The sequence below is a fragment of the Ipomoea nil genome, unplaced genomic scaffold (assembly GCF_001879475.1).
Source record: "Ipomoea nil cultivar Tokyo-kokei standard unplaced genomic scaffold, Asagao_1.1 scaffold0761, whole genome shotgun sequence".
Lineage (NCBI taxonomy): Eukaryota > Viridiplantae > Streptophyta > Magnoliopsida > Solanales > Convolvulaceae > Ipomoea > Ipomoea nil.
Genome location: NW_017617189.1, coordinates 1,105,680 through 1,130,561, shown reverse-complemented (window position 1 = coordinate 1,130,561; position 24,882 = coordinate 1,105,680). Strand labels below are relative to the sequence as shown.

The 24,882-nt window shown below is 36.2% G+C and overlaps 1 pseudogene; it reads right to left on the bottom strand.

Annotated features, from left to right (window-relative positions):
- Positions 1-8,268: 8,268 nt before the first annotated feature.
- On the bottom strand, positions 8,269-15,348 carry LOC109176838 (annotated as a pseudogene).
- Positions 15,349-24,882: the final 9,534 nt, after the last annotated feature.

The window sequence follows — 24,882 nt, the reverse complement described above, 5'->3', positions numbered from 1 at the left end:
TGCGCGCCTGCTGTGCTGGAGGGTGTGGGTTCGAACCCTGCTGATAGCTTCGCGCTTTGGTGGCCTTTCTTGTTACATTTTACCCATGGCCAATGGCCACGGTGGTGGGGCGCCGCCGGGAATCCGGCGGGCCACCACGCCGGGACGACCGGAGGCGCACCGCCCCTGCCAGCCACACGCACCGCCGCCGGGAGTCCGGCGGGCCACCACGCCGGTCAATCGTCGGCCGGCGGTTTCTCCCCCGAAACCCCTTCTCTCTCCTCCTTTGTGCCTTTTTGGGCCACCATGTCCCCTTAGCCCAATAAGACTTGGGCCAACCTCTTTTGTTCACCACCCCAACATGGGTCCATACTTTCCAATAAGATGGACCCCCAGGTCCCATATCCCCATCAGGTATGATTAAGGTACATGGCTAGCACACCTATCTCCTAGCCTAATATTACCCATGCGGCCATGCCATCAGCAAGTATAAGTCTATCTCGAACGATTAGACCACCTGATTTAAAGTTACTACTCTAATGGCAGGGTGTGAGGTATAATAAATAGAACTCAATTTATAAAATAGTAATTTTCTAGGGAAAGATCCACGTTAAGAATTGTGGGTGCTAAAATAATACAATTACATTGACATTCATCCTAAACTCATTCATCTCCCATTTTACATGCATTTTAAGAGGAGACTCTCACTCTTTAAAGCATCATTCTTTATTATTTGTCGTGTTAGAGAATATATAGTAAAGAATTGAATTGATCTTATACTATTAATAAATAATAATAATAATAATAATCTTTGGGTAAATAGGTGTAGGCTAGTAAACATTACTTATTAGTAAATGTGGGCTGAGTAGTGACAAGTGGTAGCTTGAGGTGATGACAAGTGGTGAACATGGTTGATTGAAGCATGTAAGCCACACATTTTGAGGAGGAACACTATATAAGGGTGCCCTTACTCCCCCCACCCCCCACCTCTTCCCCTTCCCATTTTAAGATCATCGTTCATTCGCATGAACTAGTGGTCTCTTGCCTACTATTCAACCAATAGACAAGGGTTCAATTCTCATTGGATCCAACATCAGCCCTAACCCTTTTTCTTGGGCTTTATTATATTTATTTATTTATTTCTTTCTTTGATCCAATGTATATATTTTTTGTGCCTAAGACCCTGATTAATAATATTATTATTATTATTCTTTACCCTTCATCTTGTGTATCTATACCCAATGGATCTGGTCTTATAAAACCATCATTTGCACTTGATATATTTCGTTTAATATGTATGTGTTATTTTAGAAAGAGGAGAAATGCCTGAAAACCAATCAAGTAAAAAGCAGCAGTTGAAATAGCAAAAACATAATTGAAGCAATTGCACGTCACAACCAAAATTTTGTTAGAAACAAGTGAAGAATGAGATTTAAAGTTATCAACACATGCCATATTTACCAAGTAATCAAAGAACTAATTACACACATATCTTCTAAATTAGTATTTTATATGCGCGATGCGCAAAAATATATGCTCAATATTAATACTTAATGTTAAAATCTTAGTTATATTATTTTTTTTTTTAAAAATAATAGTGTGTGTGTATGTGTGTATATATATATATATATATATATATATATATATATATATATATATATATATATATATATATATAACAGTTCGCACATATAGAAAACAGTTCAGGTGTGAACTTCTCTTATCATGTGCACTTGTGCACCGCTTGTAGCCTTTCATTTTCTCTGATCAATGGCTGTGATTGCATTCTAATTTGAGTGCACGTGTCACCCTGTGCATTATATACAAGCTATCTTTTAAGTTGTAGAGGTCATAGGGGCGTTTTAGTATTTTGCATCCCCCAACATAATGTTGTTGCTGGGAATCGAACTTAAAACTTTTTTTTAAGGGGAGACGCGCGTTTTTAATAAAACGACGTCGTTTTTGCATCCGTATGCACCATGCGGATGCACAGCATAATTTGCCGCAATTTTGGGCTTTTGAATTCTTCTTCTGAATTGGGGTGTCAGTAGCTATGGGGGACTATCAGTGCACTACAAAATTAAGCTAAGAGTATTAATAATATTGGGTTACGGCAGTGGTGCACTGCAATTGTGGGGCTCTGTGTTTAAAAACTAGATTGTTGTGTGGGGTTCTATTATAGCGTGGTGGTGAGTGCTCGGGGGTTTATTGCAATGCACCACCACCGTGTTTATATATATATATATATATATATATATATATATATATACACACACATTGATATAAAATTACATTCAGGTAAAAACACATCTTAAAATACAAACATGTGGATTAAATGAGGCCGTTAGATCTTAAGTTGGATGGCTTGGATCTGCGCGTGATATATGTGGGTTTGTAGTGTTATTTTATTAAGTTTTTATGTTTAGGAGGGTAAATATGGTATTTGTCTATTGTAGAAACCTAGTCAGATGAGTCTTACAATTCCACGCATGTGTGCACGGGTTCAAAATCGCATGCTTCGTCGTCCATTCACTGCCTTAAGAATGTATAATCGTGTACGTTTATTTTTTTCAGCCGTATGGGGGTTTCTAATGTGTTCACGCTCGTCTCTAACTGTGTGCACGGGTTCAAAATCGAATTCTTCGTCGTTCATTCACTGCCCTAAGAATGTATTACTGTGTATGTTTGTTTTTTTAGCCGTATGGGGGGTTTCTATTGTGTGCACGCTACTCTCTAACTGTGTGCATGGGTACAAAATTGCATTCTTCGTCGTTTATTCAATGCCCTAAGAATGTATTACTGTGTATGTTTGGTTTGTTCATGCATATGTGGTTTTTGTAATGCGTGCATACTAGACTCTAACTGTGTGCACGGGTTCAGAATCACATTCTTCGGACTGTATGCATGCGTTGTTTTGCCGAAATATCGCGTCTGTATTTTCTTTGCGGGCAAATCGTTGCCGTATGGGGGGTGGATTCCAGCTAGAGGTTGCGTTTCTATTTGTTATTTTTAATCCTACTATAATTACTCTTCATTAATTTAGGATATATATCATATTCATATTTTTAATCTAATTAGGATACAATGTAATTGTCATTACTGCTCTTTTAATCATTAATTAGTGTGATGGAGTAATTTATTTACCTTCAATCTAAGCCAGTAATATATATATATATATATATATATATATATATATATATATATATATATATATATATATATATATATATATATATATATTGGATCCAGTGAGACCACCCTATTATGGTGAGATCGTGAGATTAGATCCTGATCGTCCTATTTTTTTGTTTAACGGTTGTGATTAATTAGCTTGTTTTATTGAGTTAGGCGCTGGAGTTAATTAGAATGGGGGCATCAATGTAATTTTCTTATGTGTGCGCATCATTAGAATTCTAAATTCCATATATCTTGCGTTATTTCGTTCTAGGTGGTGATACAATGGTATTTGGAGTGTAATTAGGACGATTGGTTTGCACTCTGTATTATCTTTGTCGTTCTCTTTCCCTTGTTGACCCATCGACTTCTCGTCTCTCCGTAGAGCATTTGGCGTGTGTGGTGGGAGAAGTAACATGCCATGTTCTTCTGTCAGACGATCAAAGCGATTGAAGGGGATTTCTTCCGCCAGTGGTCAAGGTATTTAAATGTCTATTATTTTGATTCCTTGTTAATATGCGTTTTGGGGTTTTTTTGTTAAGGTTGGGTTTTTTTTTTTTTTTTTTTTTTTTTTTGGTGGGTGGTGAGCTGTCGTAGGCTCCCAAATTAAAACCTTACAAACGTAGTAGCGGGAGTAAGGATCGATCCCACGAGGAGTAACTAGTTTAATGTATGTGCTCAAATTAAAGTAAAGGGGGGTTTGGTATGAAGGTGATAATCAAAGAAAATAAACTAATAAAGCAATGAAAACAATATATTGAAAGCACCTATAATAAAAAACCTTGGTTAGTAAAGATCCCCCACCGGAATATAAAACTGATCATTGATTCATAAAGTAATTAATATGCAATTGAATATTTGTCGTGAAATTATTTCATTTCCGTTTTCCCTTAGTTATAGGTAACTAAAGCACACGCGGTTTAATTACCCCTAACTACTAAATAACCTAAGACAAGCGCTATAGATTTAATTTAATAGCAGCAATAGGAACTAGGAAAACCGACAAACTAAATAACACAAGCACAAGCGGTTGCATTTAACTTAGGAAAATATTCTACCCGAGTCCAATTATCACTAAGCCGTCAATAATTAACCCAGTTGCTACTGAATATTAGAATAATTTGTAGCACAACATTATCTAATATAGCAAATAATTATATCAAGTAAATAACTAGTAGGCCTCCCTAGCAATTAAATGATACAACTATTCAAATAACTTAGAAGAATATTTAATACCCAAATGCATAAAAATTATTTAATAAAAATAAACAAATAATCTTACAGCATAATCAATTCTGGGGCTTCAATTCACTAAACCAAGCTAAAGAAATTAGCAATGAATGGACATTGATAACAGCTTTACAGAATAATCGAGAGGGAAAGAATGAACGTTTTACAATAAAACACTTATACTATTTATACACTTTCTAAAATAAACCTAAACTATTTCCTACCACCCATTCCCTATTTTCTTGCGCCGCACAAAGTAGTCTTTCCAAAACAAGGCCGTTGGAATAGCTCTCAAAGTTGACAAAGTTATTTTCTTGTTGCTTTCGTAAGTGCTGCGCCAAATACAAGAATTAAGAAAAGCAATAGAATGTTTTATTTGTTTAGGCTAAGAATTGGGTGGTTGAACACATAATTATAAAAACACATTATTAACTAAATGAATTAAAATGAAATTAAGGAATTAAGCTCAAAACACATTATTAATTAAATATTACTATAAAACACTAATTAATTAATTAAATCCTAAAATAAAATAATTAGTAAATAATTATAAATAACTAATGCAAAAATATTATAAAGATGTACCTAAATATGAGGGTAAAATATGCCTATCAAATTCCCCCACACTAAAACATTTGCTTGTCCCCAAGCAAAAATATTATTCGCGAAGTAAATTATAATGAAATTCCCAAAACTCATAACATATCATGAACAGCAATTTGAAGCACCCTGCAATTAATAAGTTAGCATTCCTATTTGAAAATGAAGAAAACTAAATAAGTAAGCCCTCACAGGAATATCACTCATCACTCAAGTGTTTGATGGGTATAGATTTCGCTCAAGTTCATTCCTATAAAATTGCTCTACCATAGGCTTGCGTATCTTCTCAATCACCACTACAAGAGTCATGCATGACACAAATCATAAGGACTTTTCACAGGTTGTAATGGGGCTAGGGTTAGGGTAGTGAATATTTTAGGAAAGTAGTTTAAACAAAACCTTCAAACTAGAGGAGCAATTAAATACAAAGAATCTAACACCCTTGCTCATCAACACCCTCAGTTTTTTCATTCAAAGCATTTCCTATTGACATTTCAACCCAATTATCATTCTCAAAAATATAGAATTCTTCCTCAAAATTACAAGAACTTCCCCTTGCTTCATTTATTTAGGAGTGGCTTCAACTCAAAACTAATTACTGATTCTTTCTCATTTTTCTCGTAAATTTCAGCAACATTTTTTTTCAACATACATTTCTCCCATTTCTTCATTTTTTCAGTTTTCCCTTTTTTTTTTTTTTTTTTTTTTTTGGAAATGATGAACTGCCTTCATTTTTTCTTAGAAGACTAACGACAAATTGGCAATGAAGATACAACCCACCTCACTCTCAATCATGTCAACAAAACAAACGGTCCCCCCCACACTTATTCTTCACGACCTCACGTAGATTACAAGAATAATTCAAATTTTGCTCCACTAGTTATTCAGTTGGGTCAAGGCATTATTTTTAGATATAAAGGGCTTATAATGTGGTTCAATATAAAGAAAAGAATGGCCATAAAGCTCAAAGTGGGTTAACAAAGAAAAAATAAATCATAGGACAAACCGGTTATTTGGCTAGTGAGGCTCAAAATCAAATAATGGCCTTAATCACACTTGAATCATGCATGGTCTAATTAGCTTTAAAAGAGAATCAAGGCAAGTTCTAGAGAAACAAAATTATGGAAGAAATCACACAATAGAAAGAAAATAAGACCGAAGTGTCAGTCAATGGCTCAAAATCTCACAGGTTTATTGCTTACTTAATCTAGCCACTACATATCGAACAGGAAATGCTAACAAATTAATCACAACTTGCCAAACTATTTATTCAATCATGTTATGAATTCCAAGAAAGGAAAAATAATTTTTTTTTTCAAAATAATACTTATTTTGCATAAAATATTAGTAAAATATTTGTGAAATTTTTTGAAAATCTTGACATAAGCAAACAATTAATAATAACCGTAAATCCCCTCCCCCACACTAATTACCAACATTGTCCCCACTGTTGAATAAAAAAGCACAGAAAAAGGTTATTAAATGTAACATAAAGATTAAGAAAAAAAATAATAGAACAAACTCCCCTTCTAGTTGTTCATATTATTCAAAATAGCTGGGATCTTCAAGAAGTATGTCAGCAATATATTCAACTTGAGCCCCTTCATGATAAGGTTTAAGCCGATGGCCATTAACCTTGAATATCTTTGAAGTCTGTAAACTTTGAATCTCTATCGCCCCATGAGGAAAAATATTAGTGATAATAAATGGACCAACCCAACGAGAACGTAACTTACTTGGGAATAGCTGAAGACGTGACTGGAAGAGGAGGACTTTTTGTCCAATTGAAAATTCCTTTCTCAAAAGCATCTTGTCATTGAATGCTTTTGTCTTTTCTTTGTAGATTCTTGAATTCTCGTAGGCCTCATTGCGAATCTCCTCCAACTCAGAAAGTTGCAACTTCCGGTGTAGGCCACTTTCATCAATGTTCATATTAAAGCTCTTGACAGCCCAATAGGCTCTGTGCTCCAACTCAACGGGAAGGTGACAAGCTTTCCCAAACACAATGCGATAAGGGGACATACCAATAGGTGTTTTGTATGCGGTTCTATACGCCCACAATGCATCATCTAATCGCAAACTCCAATCCTTTCTGTTTGGGTTGACTGTTTTCTCAAGGATTGACTTCACTTCTCGGTTGGACACCTCTGCCTGCCCATTAGTATGTGGGTGGTAGGCGGTTGACACCTTATGGGTGACATGGTACTTCTTAAGCAATGCTTCGATGGTGCGATTACAAAAGTGAGTACCCTGATCACTTATTATAGCTCTTGGAATGCCAAACCTGGAAAAGATGTTAGATTTGATAAAATCTGCAACAGCTTTAGAGTTATCAGTCCTGGTAGCTCTAGCTTCTACCCACTTCGAAACATAATCAACAGCAAGTAAAATATAGACAAAACCAAAAGAGACAGGAAATGGGCCCATAAAATCAATACCCTAAACATCAAAGACCTCACAAAATAGGACCGGAGTTTGTGGCATTTCATTTCTCCGGGATAAATTACCTGACTTTTGGCAAGCATCACAACACTTGCAAAATGAGTATGAATCTTTAAATAAAGTTGGCCAATAAAACCCAGACTCCAACACTTTCCTTGCTGTTCTCTTAGCACCAAAGTGGCCGCCACAAGCATAAGAATGACAAAAGGCAAGGATTGAGGCAATTTCGCTATCAGGTACACACCGCCTTACCACTTGGTCAGCACAATGTTTCCAGAGGTACGGGTCATCCCATACATAGTACTTGGCATTACTCCTGATTTTATCTTTTTGGGCTTTAGACGAATTATGAGGAAACTTGTTGGCAACCAAAAAGTTGACTACGTTAGCATACCAAGGTAAAACCACAGTCGCAGCCAATACGTGCTCATCAGGGAATGCTTCTTGCAGCGGAGGTTCAGGTTCAATGTGTACCAACCGACTCAAATGATCGGCCACAAGATTCTCTGACCCCTTCTTATCTTTGATCTCCACATCAAACTCACTTAAGAGGAGTATCCATCTTATCAATCTTGGTTTGGCTTCCTGCTTTTTCATCAAGTAGCGAAGAGCTGCATGGTCAGAATAAACGATAACTTTGGTACCCAGCAGATAGGACCTAAATTTTTCTAAAGCAAAAACAATGGCTAAAAGTTCTTTTTCTGTAGTAGAATAATTTTTCTGAGCATCATTTAAAGTCCTAGAAGCATAATAAATCACATGGGACGATTTTCCGATCTTTTGGCCCAACACAGCCCCTACTGCGTGATCACTTGCATCACACATAATCTCAAATGGGTAGTTCTAGTTAGGTGGCTGAATGATCGACGCAGACGTCAACAACTCCTTCAATTCGTCAAATGCTCCCTTACAGTCTTTGTCAAACTCAAAGGATGTCTCTTTCTGCAACAATTTGCATAAAGGTAGTGCTATTTTCGAGAAGTCTTTGATAAACCTTCGGTAAAAACCTGCATGTCCAAGAAAAGAGCGGACTTCCCGCACATTAGTAGGATACGCAGAGACTCTATAATATCAACTTTGGCTTTATCAACCTCAATCCCACTAGATGAAATAACATGCCCCAAAACATTACCTTGATTAACCATAAAATGACATTTTTCAGAATTTAACACAAGATTACTCTCTATGCATCTTTTCAAAATAAGTGAGAGGTTATGTAAGCAGGAGTCAAAAGAGTCGCCATAAACTGTAAAATCATCCATGAAAACTTCAATCATATGCCCAACATAATCAGAAATATGCTAACCATACACCTCTGAAAGGTACCCGGGGCATTACAAAGGCCAAACGACATGCGTCGATATGCAAAAGTGCCGAAGGGACATGTAAAAGTCGTCTTTTCCTGGTCTTCCGGAGCGATTGGAATCTGGAAATAACCTGAATAACCATCAAGAAAACAAAAATAAGAGCGACCGGCCAACCTTTCTAGCATTTAGTCAATAAACGGTAAAGGGAAGTGATCTTTTATTGTAACAACATTCAACTTCCTATAGTCTATACAAACTCGCCACCCATTTTGAATACGAGTGGGGACAAGTTCATTATTTTGATTTCTGACAACTGTAATCCCTGTTTTCTTAGGAACCACTTGAGTTGGGCTAACCCATTTGCTGTCTGAAATAGGATAGATTATCCCAGCTCCAAAGAGTTTGAGGACCTCTTCCTTGACTACTTCCATCATGGGCGGGTTTAGCTTTCTTTGTGGTTGACGAGATGGTTTTGCTCCTTCCTCTAGAAGAATTCGGTGCATGCAAGTGGATGGACTTATCCCTTTGATATCTGCAATTGTCCACCCAATGGCAGTTTTGTGTACTTTTAGCACTTGGACAAGTTTTTCCTCTTCTATTGCAGAGAGTTTAGTTGAAATTATGACTGGAAATGTTTTATTTTCTCCTAAGAAAGCATATTTAAGATGGTTGGGAAGAGGCTTCAACTCAGGGATAGGTGCCTGCACGACAGATGGTAACAATTTTTTGATAGAGACAGGTAAAGCCATATAAGAAACATTATTTTGTTGGTGCAATTTAGGACAATGATTCAGTGATGCAATAACTTCATGTAAATTGGCACTCAGAGAAAACTCATTATTTCCTTTTTCAAGGTTTTCACAAATAACAACTTCTAATTTATCTTCACCATTAAATTCAAAAACTTCTTCAACCAATGAATCAATAATATCAACAGAATAAGCAGAGTTATCACCCCCAGGGTATTTCATAGCATCATAAATATTGAATGTAACAACATTACCATAAAATTCCATAGTAAGTGTACCACTGTGAATATCAATTTTTGTTTTTGCAGTTTTTAAAAATGGTCTTCCTAACAGAATAGGTGCAGAATGGTCATTATTTTCCATATCTAGCAAATAGAAATCAGTAGGGAAGATTAAATTATTAACTTGCAACAATACATCTTCAATTACACCCTTGGGGTATGCATTAGACCTATCAGCCAACTGGATAACTACACTAGTTTCATTCAAAGGTCCAAGTTTTAAAGAAGCATACACAGAATATGGCATAACATTAATAGATGCTCCTAAGTCTAGCATGTCTTTCTCAAGTTTAGTATCGCCTATCATACAAGGAATAGTAAACATACCTGGATCCTTGCATTTTTCAGGAAGCTTGCTTTGAATCACAGCAGAAACATTCTTACCCATTAGCACTTTCTCACCTTTTTTTTACTTTTGTGTCCTTTTTGTTGTACACAACTCCTTTAAGAATTTAGCATATCTAGGAACTTGTTTTATTGCATCAAGTAATGGAATATTCACTTCACAATTTTTGAAAGTTTCATATAACTCTTCATCTTTCGTTCCTTTTATAGATTCTGACAAAGCTTGAGGGAATGGGGGAACTGGTTCATAATTCGAAAGATTGGGAGACTTACCTTGAGAATTTTCATTGTTGCTAGTTCCCTCTTTTTCTTGGTTCACTGATGGGGTAGCAATTGCAGGGCCTTCAATTTCCTTACCACTCCTCAACACAATTGCACTTGCATTTCCTCTTGGATTAACCACTGTTTGAGAGGGTAGTTTTCCAGAACTCTGTGCTTCCAACCGACTAACCGTAGTTGCTAGTTGGCCCATTTGTCTTTCCAAGTTTTGAATACTAGCATTTGTTTCTTGAATACTAGCCTTTGTTTCTTGACGGAATATTTGTGTTTCTTGTTGAAACTGCAAAGTGTTAGTAGCAAGAGATTTAACAATATCTTCTAGATTCATACTTGAGCTAGAGCTTTGGGTTGGTTGTTGTCTTGAAGGAAATGGTTGTCTGTACTGCTGAAAATTGGAACGATTCTGAACAAACTGGTTCCCTTGTGAGTTCCCATAGCTAAGGTTTGGGTGATCCCTCCATCCAGGATTATATGTATTGGAGAACAGATCATACTTACCTTGAGGTTGTCCAGGAAAACCTCCAGCCATGTTAACTTGTTCAATAGGTTCTTCTTGAAGAGTTGGGCAGGCATCAGTTTGATGCCCAACTACCGAGCAAATTCCACATGCTTTTACAGTTTACATATTGCCTACTGCTAATTGACGGACAAGAGTAGTTAAACCAGAAATTTGTTGTTCAAGAGCAGAAATATTTACCTCATTCACTTGCTTAGACGGTTGGACTATTCTATTGCCAAACTGTTGAGAATTTGCAGCCATGTTTGCAATTAGAGTTCTTGCAGCGTCTGGTGTCTTGTCAACTAAAGCACCACCGCTTGCGGCATCAATCATGCTTCTATCCATTGGAAAAAGTCCTTCATAAAAGTATTGAATGAGTAATTGATCACTAATTTGATGGTGTAGGCAACTTGCACATAGTTTCTTGAAACGCTCCCAATATTCATACAGGGACTCTCCATTGTTTTGCCTTATACCACATATTTCCTTTCTAATGTTGGCCGCCCTTGAAGCTGGGAAATATTTTTCAAGGAACGCTGTCTTCAGGTTATTCCATGTGGTGATGCTCCCAGAAGGTAGATAGTATAGCCAATCCTTCGCTGAATCTTTCAACGAAAAGGGAAAGGTTCTCAACTTGATTTGTTCTTCAGTAACCCCTGTGGGTTTCATACTCGAACACACCACATGGAATTCCTTTAAGTGCTTGTGAGGATCTTCACCTGCAAGTCCATGAAAAGAAGGCAAAAGATGAATTAATCCAGATTTCAGTTCAAATTGTACATTAGCATCCAGAGCAGGAAAAATGATGCATAAAGGTTGCTAATCCAAATTTGGAGCTCCAAGCTCTTTTAAAGTTCGATTTTGAGCCATGGGTTCCTCTTCTAAATCAGAATTGGCAGAATTGGTAGCCAGATCACTAAACTCCAATTTGCTCAAAGCTTATTTCCTCCACCTGCGTATAGTTCTTTCAATTTCCGGATAGTACGACAAGATTTTTTTATTAGCAGATCGAGTTATAGGCATAAAAAAAGAAAAGAAAATATATTGCAGCATTTATGCAAAAGTAACGAAAGAAAAGATTTTTTTTAAAAAAAAATTTATGGGACAAATTAACGAGAGAAACAAACAAATAAATAAATAAATAAATAAACACAAAATAAACAAGAAAATCCCCCGGCAACGGCGCCAAAATTTGGTGAGCTGTCGTAGGCTCCCAAATTAAAACCTTACAAACGTAGTAGCGGGAGTAAGGGTCGATCCCACGAGGAGTAACTAGTTTAATGTATGTGCTCAAATTAAAGTAAAGGGGGGTTTGGTATGAAGGTGATAATCAAAGAAAATAAACGAATAAAGCAATGAAAACAATATATTGAAAGCACCTATAATAAAAAACCTTGGTTAGTAAAGATCCCCCACCGGAATATAAAACTGATCATTGATTCATAAAGTAATTAATATGCAATTGAATATTTGTCGTGAAATTATTTCATTTCCGTTTTCCCTTAGTTATAGGTAACTAAAGCACACGCGGTTTAATTACCCCTAACTACTAAATAACCTAAGACAAGCGCTATAGATTCAATTTAATAGCAGCAATAGGAACTAGGAAAACCGACAAACTAAATAACACAAGCACAAGCGGTTGCATTTAACTTAGGAAAATATTCTACCCGAGTCCAATTATCACTAAGCCGTCAATAATTAACCCAGTTGCTACTGAATATTAGAATAATTTGTAGCACAACATTATCTAATATAGCAAATAATTATATCAAGTAAATAACTAGTAGGCCTCCCTAGCAATTAAATGATACAACTATTCAAATAACTTAGAAGAATATTTAATACCCAAATGCGTAAAAATTATATAATAAAAATAAACAAATAATCTTACAGCATAATCAATTCTGGGGCTTCAATTCACTAAACCAAGCTAAAGAAATTAGCAATGAATGGACATTGATAACAGCTTTACAGAATAATCGAGAGGGGAAGAATGAACGTTTTACAATAAAACACGTATACTATTTATACACTTTCTAAAATAAACCTAAACTATTTCCTACCACCCATTCCCTATTTTCTTGCGCCGCACAAAGTAGTCTTCCCAAAACAAGGCCGTTGGAATAGCTCTCAAAGTTGACAAAGTTATTTTCTTGTTGCTTTCGTAAGTGCTGCACCAAATACAAGAATTAAGAAAAGCAATAGAATGTTTTATTTGTTTAGGCTAAGAATTGGGTGGTTGAACACATAATTATAAAAACACATTATTAACTAAATGAATTAAAATGAAATTAAGGAATTAAGCTCAAAACACATTATTAATTAAATATTACTATAAAACACTAATTAATTAATTAAATCCTGAAATGAAATAATTAGTAAATAAATATAAATAACTAATGCAAAAATATTATAAAGATGTACCTAAAATATGAGGGTAAAATATTCCTATCAGTGGGTTTGGCTCCGGTGGGTGATCTTGGCCGGTTTTGTGGGTGGTGTTATGTGTTGTTTACTGGGGGTGATTTTTGTGGCGGTGGTGGTATGTTCATTGGCCGGTCTGGGGTGCGGCGGCGGTATGTAGTGTCTGGTGACGTCTTTCTGGCGGGGGAGGGGTTTTTGGGGTTTCCGATGTTTTATTGTATTTTATTTTATTTTTTTGTGTGTTTACGTTTTTTTTTTATTATTTTTTTTCCGAAAATTCTATTTTGGGGTGTCGTGAGTGCGCTGGCGGCGGAAGGTGGTTGTCCATCTTCGTGTTTTCCGGAGATTTGTAGGGGTGTCGGGGTCTTGTTTTTTTTTTTTTTTTTTTTTTTTTTTTTTCCTGTGTTTTGACGTTAATGTTGGTATTTTTGTTTTGCAAATTTTTTTGTGTTGACGTTATTCATGTAAAGTTCATTATTTTGAGTATAGTTGTATAGAGTTGTGGGATTTTGTGTTGTCGGAATACTAGGATCTTTACTTGAGAGGATATGATTCATCTTGTGCTATGATTTCTTGCTTACCTTTTCAAACACTGAAATCATTTCTGGTTGAAAGACTACTGAGATCAAGTTTTTGTTTGAATGTTTTCACCAATTTTGAGTGGACAATACTAGCTTCTTCAAGACGAGTTTTGTATCATCATTTTCCTTTTTTCCTCTATTTTCTCTTCCCTTCTAAAATTTCAGGTTGTCTCTTCATTTTATTCACTTCCATTTGCATATACATGGGGTCAAGTTTATTGATTAGTACTGGTGTCAAGCATATTGTTTGATTTAGATTATAAGCCCTCTTCAATGATAAACTGTTTATGCTTCTTATATGTGTACTTAGATGTATGATCAATTTTGTAATTGCTATTAAGAAACAAGGGTGTTCTTCTATATTATGTTGTGTCAAGCGTATGGTTTGTGCACTTAAATTATGATAGATTAATTGGACAATTATCTTGTGAGTGCAATCTTGTAAGTACGATCCTCTCAGAATTTTGCACACGCCATACCACACAAACGCACACGCCATACCACACAAACGCACACGCCACCACTACTAATACGTGCACACACCTATTTCACGCTCCCGCGCAAATACCAATTGGCACCCATAAAACAATAAAATCAAAAGGTCCAGAACAGTAAATTGCACACGTAATTGCAAACGAATGCACACACTAAAGACACTTACCCCCTAACATGCACACGCCATACCACTACTGCGCACACACAACCCCCAAACTCTTTTTTCCCATTGATTTCGCATTCTTTAAAAAAAATTGTATCCAAAAAACAACAAGCATGAATTTACACTCAATCAAATTAACTACTTTTTTAATGACTAATAAATTAAAAAAAAAAAACAAAAAACCATGCAGGCTTTCACGCTTAGTTAATTGCACACGCATGCACACACCGAATACAATTACCCGCTAACATGCACCCGCAATAACACTACTACGCACACACAACCCACAAACTCGTTTCCCCACTGATTACGTATTCTTTAAAAAAATTCCATCCAATAAACAAGAAGCATGAACTCACATTAACGCAAATTATCGACTTTTTAAATCAATAAGAAATAAAAAAGCAAAAAATAAAAAAATCATGCAAGCATTCACGCTCAGTAACTTGATCACGCTATTGTATACCAATACGCACACTGTCGTATACAAAAATTTTGATCCAACAAATCTAAGAAAAAGATCTTTTACAATCGCATGCTTGCACTTGCGTAAATGAACGTTCATACCTGTTCGTTTGGTACGTAGCATCGAATGACACAACATCTCTGAATGTACCGTATTGCTTTCGTGGCACACCATCCGTCCATAAAACACGAGCCAATTAGTCCTTTTCATTCACCTCGTATTCAAAGTACATATCTCCATAATCAGCTTTCTTTTCATGATCCATATCTCCGTAATCCGCTTTCTTTTCAAGGTAGTTGGATATTACCATCTGTGCATCTTCTCCTTTCATATAAGCCAAAATCTCTCTCTTGTAATTCTTGAAATCTTGTTGCGTAGCTCCCACATTCTCCACTCCCCCCCCCCCACCATCTCCGCATATAGGTCAAAACTCTTACTTGCCCCAATGTTAGCTTTTGCACAGTTTGCTATGAATTATTGATGTCCAATGTCTAATTTCCTATTAACTTTCATGAAAGGTTTGTAACTATCATCGCACAAACAGTGTGTGTGTCTTTCTTCAAATGACTTTACTTCATATCTCCCCGCACTGTCTATTTTGAATACGATCTTAGCGATGCAACTAACTCTGTTTGGTTGCCTCAGTAGCAGCTATTTATGTACCCGTTGGTTCCTTATAACCTTCCCGAGAACAAATCAAATATTTTTTCAAGATTGCACCGTATTTGTTCTTTTTATCTGAACTACGCCGCACGTCAAAGCCAGCAATTGCAGCGTACTTTATATAAAACTCAATTCCATCTTCTAATGTATCAAATAACTAACCTTCGGGTGGCTTTAGGCGTGGGTCGCATGTAACATTTTCCATGATGTGGTGCAAGATTATGGCCTTAATGGCCATTAATGGGTGCCAATTGTAACAGTTGTAACGGTTGCCGTTACAACCGTTACAAAGCCTATATTGATGTTTAATAGGCTATATAAGCTAGGCCCCCCACTATTCAGGTCACAGTCGATCACGGTCATTCTGACAAAATTATAGACCATCTCTTTGAACCTGAGACAAAGTGGGAAAGACTCTGCCCAAATCACTACAGCAATTTCCAGGCAAATCAAAAGCAAAACAATTATGGCCGAAGGTTAGTCCCTATTACTACATATACAATACATATATAACTATGTATATGTGTTTCTATATTCTTACATTTGGTATCAGAGCCTGGTTATCTCTGCCTAGTTGTTTATATTGCATGTTATATTGTTTTTGAGAATTTTGATATATAGTATTTGTTTTTCTCAAAAATTTATATGCAATATTAAATTTGTTTGGAGCTGTATACATATTGCCAATATATAGAATTACTTCATAATGTAATAAGAACCAGTACACATGGAATCCAATAAGGGTCTATAGTAGTGGGCTCATCACAAGGCCCATAACTACATCCTTAAAGAATCATTGGTGGAAGAAACAAGAAGGCCCAATAATAATTCCATTCGATAGAGGAAAGTATTATAGTGGCCCATTTCAAGTGATATCATGGATCGAAGACAATGCTTACAAGATTCGAGGTCGAATCATTTTCAAGAAGGTGAGGATGATGCGGCCCAACATAATGAAGATCCATCAAGAGTACCAATTGGGCTAATCACAAGGCCCAAGTCCAAACGATTAAGACAACTCTTCATTGGTGATATTCAAAGATGGTGGAAATCCAAGTCAAGCCCATTTGCAAAAGATTAAGAAGATTTCAAGGCTTTTTATAATTGTTTAAGTGCTGATTTTGGTGATTAAATTAGGCCCAAATCAGCCCTATTATTTTTTGTCATCATTAATTTAAATTGTTTGGCATAAAAGAGAAAACACTAGTTGTATTTAGAAAGGATTCCTTAAATCCTTTTCTAAATAAAACTCTATTTACTTGTTTTCTAGATTAGGTTTAGGACTCTTTTTCCCATTGTATTTAGATTACAATGCTTCCCTATACCTATAAATAGGGCACATCCATATCAGTTTGAAACAGGCTTCAATTCAATAAAATTCTTAAGTTTTTCTTTACACTTGTGTAAGAATCCTTATGGCTAATTGTGGACTTAATTAGTGGCTAGTCGTGGACTCGACTAGCAAATTGATTCGTGGACTCGAATCAATCTTCCTTTCTTCAACCTTAGATTTAGGTTCGTGGACTCGTTCTTAAATCGAAGGAAACTAGATCTGACTCTAGTTGATTGAAGATTGCATCATCGAGGTACTTGAAGCTACAATGAGATTCTTCCAAGTCTTTAAGGATTCGAGACAAAGGGTTTCTCATGAGGTTTAAGGTATTTTGATCCATATCTATCTTTAGTTTTGAGAGCATTCTTGGGACAATATTCCATTTTATTTAAATCTTGGATTAGGTCCATATCAATTTGGTATTCAGAGCCTAGATTTATCTCATTCTTATCTTACATACTACTTTTTTTTCGTGTCTTATTCATAAAAAAAAAAAACCCTAAAAAAAATTTCCTTTGCATTCTTGATTGTGTTCTTGAATCTTGATACATGTTCTCCAGTTTCTTGAAAAACAATCCCGAAAGAGTTTTCCCTTTTTTCCGTCGAATATCAACGAGAACTCACACCTCCTAAGCACCATATTACCACACATTCTGTCAAGAAAACAACCCCACCTCACCCTTACCTATATCCAAAGCGCAATCACGTCGCAATCACACCCTGTCCAGATTTCCACGTTCTCTGACCAGTTTCAAAGAATGACCTATATCTCGAGATCCACTGGTTACTTTTATCTGAAATTTTGATATGTTGTAGATCTCTTCTGGGGCGTTCTTTTGATATATTATAAACGTGCTAATTCCTTACGGTCATTGAGATATTCATTTTCGAAGTAAGGGCAGCGTTTCTGTTTTTCTGGGTGATTCTTGAAATTCTTGATTCTGTTTTGAAGGTGTTGTGTGGATCCTCTTGGTCCGAAATTTTTCTTGATATTTACAGTAGTTAGTTGGAGTTTACTTATCAAAAAAAAAATCAAGAAAGTTGAAAAAAAAAAAGCAAAAAAAAGAGAAAGCAATAAAGAAGAAGAATAAGGTTGGGGAAAGAATTTGGCTCGTAGGAGAATTTTGGAGGGACAAGGAAGGGGAAAGTATAAGGTTGGAAGGAGTTATTGATAGATTCCTAATTGGTCTCTATCTTTTGATATTGGTCTTGCACATCTTTCTGCCATACTTCCTTCTTTGGTTTCCTTTTTTCTTTCAAATCTTATTTAGTTTCTTTGCTCGTATTATCCTTTTTCTTTGTTTCTTGCTCTCAATTTTATTACCTATCTCGCGATACACCCTTACTCTCAAAGGCTTGTGAAGTCTTCCAAGGTACGTTTTCTTAAACTTTGAGGTTGAATTCATATCAACTTGAGTACCGGACTAGAATTTTCCTTTTTGGAAAAAGGCTTGTGAGAGTATCTGCCACCTTGAGCGATACACGAGTGGAGTGTGTGTTTGTAAGAGTCTGTAGTGCACCCCCATAGCTATATAATCCACCTCTTACCTGCGAGCTGAGAATAGTGAGGGAGCGAGCCAACTTTTTGGTTTCACTAACATGAATACTCACATATCTTCTTGTTTTTAGATTTTGTTTCTCATCTACAGATGACTGAAGAGGTTCCAAACACACGTAGGAGGTTAGAGCAGAAAATAGATGCTCTAGCCTTTGCCATGAAAGGTTTAAGCACTCGAATGACTAATCTAGAGCAACACCCTAAGCAAGTGCAACCGCCACTCTATACTAGGGGAAACATTCATGGAAAGGGATGCATTATCGTTATCAATTCGGATCGATGTATGAATTTAGCTAGTACAGCCATGGTGGACTACCTTAAGTTACCTCTTATCAATCACCCCCAACCGTATAATCTTATTGATTCATGGGATGTGAGAGTGACTAAACAAGCTTTTATTCCTTTTTGTATTGGCAAGTATTATGATGAGGTTCTATGTGATATTGTGCCAATGCATACTGCACATGTTTCACTTGGAAGGTCATGGCAACATGATAGACATTTTTATTATAATGCACTCAACAACACATGCAATGTCACCTATAATAGATTTATGCATGTGCTTAAGCCTCTACTTCCAAAACAAGTAGAAGAAATTCAACTGAGATCGAAGCAAGCTCTCAAACCAGCCTTGAAGAAAGAAGAAATCAATGAGAGCAAACTGGAACCTCCACGTTTAGAATTGGAGTCACCACTTCAGTCCTCTAACTTAGTTTGTAGCCAAACAAAGGAACCGCTATCAGTGGTACAGTAGAAAGAACCAGCCAGAGCTATCAAAGTGCAGCCTCGCTTGGTAACAAAAAAGGATAGTAAGCGAGAGAAAAGAATGGGAGTAACTATTTACTCATTTTTATTTCAAAAGCATGCATTAAAATTCTCTAGATTTGTTTGTCATGTTTCTATTAATGAGCTACTTGCTAGATGTGTTAGGAATTTGTTTGCCTCCATACATCCAAGATTCCTTAATTTTGGTTTTACTAAAACTTTATTTGATAGAGATAAGGAATCACTAGGAAGTTATAAGGCACATTTGAAAACTTCTTATGTGAAATACTACTTGCTCAAGGGGTTTTCGTTCAAAGTCAATGGGATTGGCATTTTTTGCTTGGATTTGAGCAATGGTTTTCCAAAGAGTGATGATGTTTTGCATGGATATTTTCATTGGCCAAAGAAGAAAAAAGATGTAGAATCTTATGTTCATAATTGTGCTGCTTACCACCACAATGCATCTAAATCATTACTTGATATTTCCATGGATTTTGTGTTTGGTTTACCCTTAAGCTCTAGGAGGAAAGATTTTGTGCTTGTTGACAATTCAAACAAGATGCCTAAATTTAATGTCTCATTTTGTTGAATTATTACCGTCCAGAATGTTTAAATTTCATAATGTGTCATTAGACTTAATTGCCTTACTTGTTGATTGTAGGATGATGATTGGAGCGACTCATGTCAAGCATCCCAAGAAAAATTTCCATGAGCGTGATAAAACAGAAAGTGAGCTTCCTACTTTGTCTTTCATTGAATATTTGGATTTGAGGACGAATCCTATTCAAGAAGGGGAGAATAATAAGAACCAGTACACATGGAATCCAATAAGGGTCTATAGTGGGCTCATCACAAGGCCCATAACTACATCCTTAAAGAATCATTGGTGGAAGAAACAAGAAGGCCCAATAATAATTCCATTCGATAGAGGAAAGTATTATAGTGGCCCATTTCAAGTGATATCATGGATCGAAGATAATGCTTACAAGATTCGAGGTCGAATCATTTTCAAGAAGGTGAGGATGATGCGGCCCAACATAATGAAGATCCATCAAGAGTACCAATTAGGCCAATCACAAGGCCCAAGTCCAAACGATTAAGACAACTCTTCATTGGTGATATTCAAAGATGGTGGAAATCCAAGTCAAGCCCATTTGCAAAAGATGAAGAAGATTTCAAGGCTTTTTATAATTGTTTAAGTGCTGATTTTGGTGATTAAATTAGGACCAAATCAGCCCTATTATGTTTGGTCATCATTAATTTAAATTGTTTGGCATAAAAGAGAAAACACTAGTTGTATTTAGAAAGGATTCCTTAAATCCTTTTCTAAATAAAACTCTATTTACTTGTTTTCTAGATTAGGTTTAGGACTCTTTTTCCCATTGTATTTAGATTACAATGCTGCCCTATACCTATAAATAGGGCACATCCATATCAGTTTGAAACAGGCTTCAATTCAATAAAATTCTTAAGTTTTTCTTTACACTTGTGTAAGAAACCTTATGGCTAATTGTGGACTCAATTAGTGGCTAGTCGTGGACTCGACTAGCAAATTGATTCGTGGACTTGAATCAATCTTCCTTTCTTCAACCTTAGATTTAGGTTCGTGGACTCGTTCTTAAATCGAAGGAAACTAGATCTGACTCTAGTTGATTGAAGATTGCATCATTGAGGTACTTGAAGCTACAATGGGATTCTTCCAAGTCTTTGAGGATTCGAGACAAAGGGTTTCTCGTGAGGTTTAAGGTATTTCGATCCATATCTATCTTTAGTTTTGAGAGCATTCTTGGGACAATATTTCATTTTATTTGAATCTTAGATTAGGTCCATATCATAATGCAAATTTTTTTTTTTCGTAGTAATTTTGAGAGAAATTTATATATGGATTTGCATATGAACATATTTGCATATATGTTATTCTGTATACATTTAGGAAAGTATATACAAAATTCATATGGTATATTTTCTTTCGAAAATACAAATATTTAAAAAAAGTTATAGAAGATTGGTATTCCAGCAAGGTCGCCGTTGTGCCTTCTTTCCGGCGACAGAATCGTCGTTGGACGGCGGAGAAACATCACAATTTTTTTTTTTTAAAAAAAAAACCTACTGCTTTTCACTTCTCCGGAGAATCGCCAGATTTGTTCGCCGGTTACGATCTCCATTCAGTGGCGGCGTTGGCAATCTCATCGGCGATCCCTTTTATGCCTGTTGATCCGGTCACGGAAGCTCCAGTAGAGGGAGAAGACGGATGGATTTAAGTGCTAGGTCTTGGGCGATAGTGGTGAGCGGTGGTGCTTTCTGCCGTCAGCTCCGTCCGACGATCCCTCTCCCTCTCTCTGACAGCCATGGCGGCCTTCTCTGATGGGTTTGTTTGCCTAGCCTCAACGTCCGGCTCTCCCATTCGATCTGCCAGTTTCTTCGATCTCTCTCTCGATCGATCAGTTTCTTATTTTATTTATTTATTTCGGCTACGAGTATGGAGATCAGAAGATGACAACTAGGTTAAGCTATTTTGATTGGGAATTAAGTTTTGGGCTGATGGGCTATTAAGTTTTTCGGGCTTGTGTTTGTTTTTATTAATCATTTCCTTATGATATATATACATTTGTATAAATTGTTTTGGCCTGCAATTTGCATTGTTTATATTTTTTTTAAATAAATTTTTATTCAAATTGAAAATTGAATTGGTATTTAATTATTATTATTATTATTTAGTATGCTCATGTATTAAATTGCTATAATGTTTGTGCAATTTGTTCGTCTCATATGAGTTTATGTATCAGTAATATGATGTTATGTCCAATAAGCATAATTTTAGTTCATTTTCCAAACCGTGAACATCAAAGTTCTTAGAAACCCTTCAAAACAGTTATGCTATGATATGAGAATGCATGAATTGATGAATGTTTCTTGGGAAGAAAACTAGAATAGCCAATATGCTACTATTTCTCTTGGAATCCTACTTTGTCTAAGAAGTTTGTATTTAACCGAGTTTCATCTCGACCAACTTTCATGGGAGTATACTTGGGAATTGCATATCATGTTGACTGCATAATTTGTTTTGGTTTTCATAAATCTATGTCGATGTGATAATACAATTTAGTTAATTAAGGAGTAGCCACTAGCCACAACATCCTTAATTTAATTAAAATTGTATATCAAGTCTTTTCAAATCACATAAAGTTTAGACATAAAATTGTGATTAATTATATGTAATATAATGAAATTTAGCCCACAAGCAATTTTGTTATATTTGTATGATTATTCAGGATAAAAATATCAAGCTATGATCATAATTTAGCCCATAGGCAATTATGTATCAGCATATAGTCTTTCGTAGTTTTATCATTGAGAATAGAAATTCGACCTTGTACCCATCTCATTTATATTCTAAAATTTTCTAAGGTCCTTTTTGCGTAAAAATTTAGTCCACGGGTAATTTTTATGGCATTTAAATCTTTGACATGCATCATTTACATTGGTAATGTATGCAATTAAGTTCTTTCTATGCCTCAAAATTCTAATACAAACATTTTACCTTTATAGCATCTCAATCCGTTACTCACACTGACTTGAACATCAAAGTTCCAGAACTTAGGGGTGACAACTACAAAATTTAGAAAGAAAGGGTTCTTCTCAATTTAGGGTGGAAGGACTTGGACTTTGCTATCAATAACGAGAAACCACCGGTCCCCACTAAAAATAGTACCCAAGATGACATTGCACTATATGAGCGATGAGATAGGTCCAATCAGCTCAGTACAATGTACATTAAGGCGAAAATATATGATGGGATTCGGGGTTCTGTTAGTGAAAAGCATAAGGATGTCCGAGCGTTGTTCAAGTCTATTTACGACCAATTCGTCACTTCAGAAAAGGCTTTACCAAGCACCCTAATCACGAGATTGTCCTCTCTCAGTCTCACTTCTGTTAAAGGTGTGCGTGAGCACATCATGGAATTGTGTGACATTGTAGCTCACTTAAGACTCTTTGGGTAGATATGTCAGATGATTTTGTTGTGTACTATGCTTTGTACACCCTACCATCACCGCATGGACCCTTTAAAATTTCTTATAACACACATAAAGAAAACTGGTCCATAAATGATTTAATGACCATGTGTGTTCAAGAAGAAGGAAGGTTGGTGATGGAAATGGGAGAAAGTTCCATGCTGGCTACGACACACAAGAAGTCTAAATCGGGCAAATCTCGAGGTTCGACTTCTAAGGCTAAGGGGAAAGGAAAGCTTTCACCTCAAGCAGACATAAAGAAGGTTCATAAGTGTTTCTTTTATAAAAAGAAAGGCCACATGAAGAAAGATTGCATCGAGTACAAAAAGTGGATCGAGAAGAAAGGTATTCTATCGTCATTCGTTTGTTATGAATCTAATATGTTTGAAGTTAACACTAATACTTGGTGGATTTATTCTGGGTCAACAATCCACATTGCAAACTCTTTACAGGGAATGCAGGATCTAAGGAAGACGGTGGGAAGTGAACGAACCATCTTATCAGGAAACAAGATGGGGTCACAAGTGGAAGCCATTGAAACATGCAAGTTGATTTTAAGTAGTGGCTTTGTTTTAATCTTAAATAAGACATTTTATGTACCAAGTTTCTCCCGAAACTTGATTTCAATTTCTAGACATGTGCCATTGGGTTTCTCCTTTAATTTTCGAGACAAGTGTTTTGATATTTTCAATAAATCAACTTGTGTTAGATACGGTACATTGTCTGATGGTCTTTATCGTTTACATTTACAAAACAATGCCACTTATAGTTCATTGCATGTTCACTCCAGTTCCAAAAGATCGAGTGTTAGTGAGAACTCCTCCATGTTATGGCATCGGAGATTAGGTCATATCTCCCTTAAACGTATAAATAGATTAGTAAATGATGGGATACTTAGTACTCTTGATTATACTTATTTCGAGACTTGTATAGACTGCATTAAGAGAAATTAGGCGAACAAGTTTAAGAAAGGTGCCAAACGGAGTTCAAGCATATTGGAAATCATACATATTGACATTTGCTGTCCAGATATGGATATGCCAGGTCAAAAGTATTTCATCACCTTCATTGATGATTACTCGCAATTTACTTATGTGTATTTGATTCACAATAAGAATGAAGCATTAGATGTCTTCAAGTCTTTTAAGGCTGATGAGAACCAATGTGGGAAACAAATACAGATAGTTAAATCCGATAGAGGTGGTGAATGCTATGGTAAGTACACTGAAAGTGGACAAGCACCTAGTCCATTTGCTAAGTTTCTTCAAGAACATGGGATTGTTGCCCAATACACCATGTCTGGTTCTCCGGACCAAAATGGTGTTGCTGAAAGAAGAAACCACACACTTATTGACATGGTGCGGAGTATGCTTAGCAACTCAAAACTTCCTAAGTTTTTGTGGGGCAAAGCACTTAAGACGGCTACGTATCTATTAAACCGTGTGCCAACCAAGGTTTCCCCAAAGGCACCATTGAGTTATTTAAAGGTTGGAAATCGAGTTTGCAACATATGCGTGTTTGGGGATGCCCGTT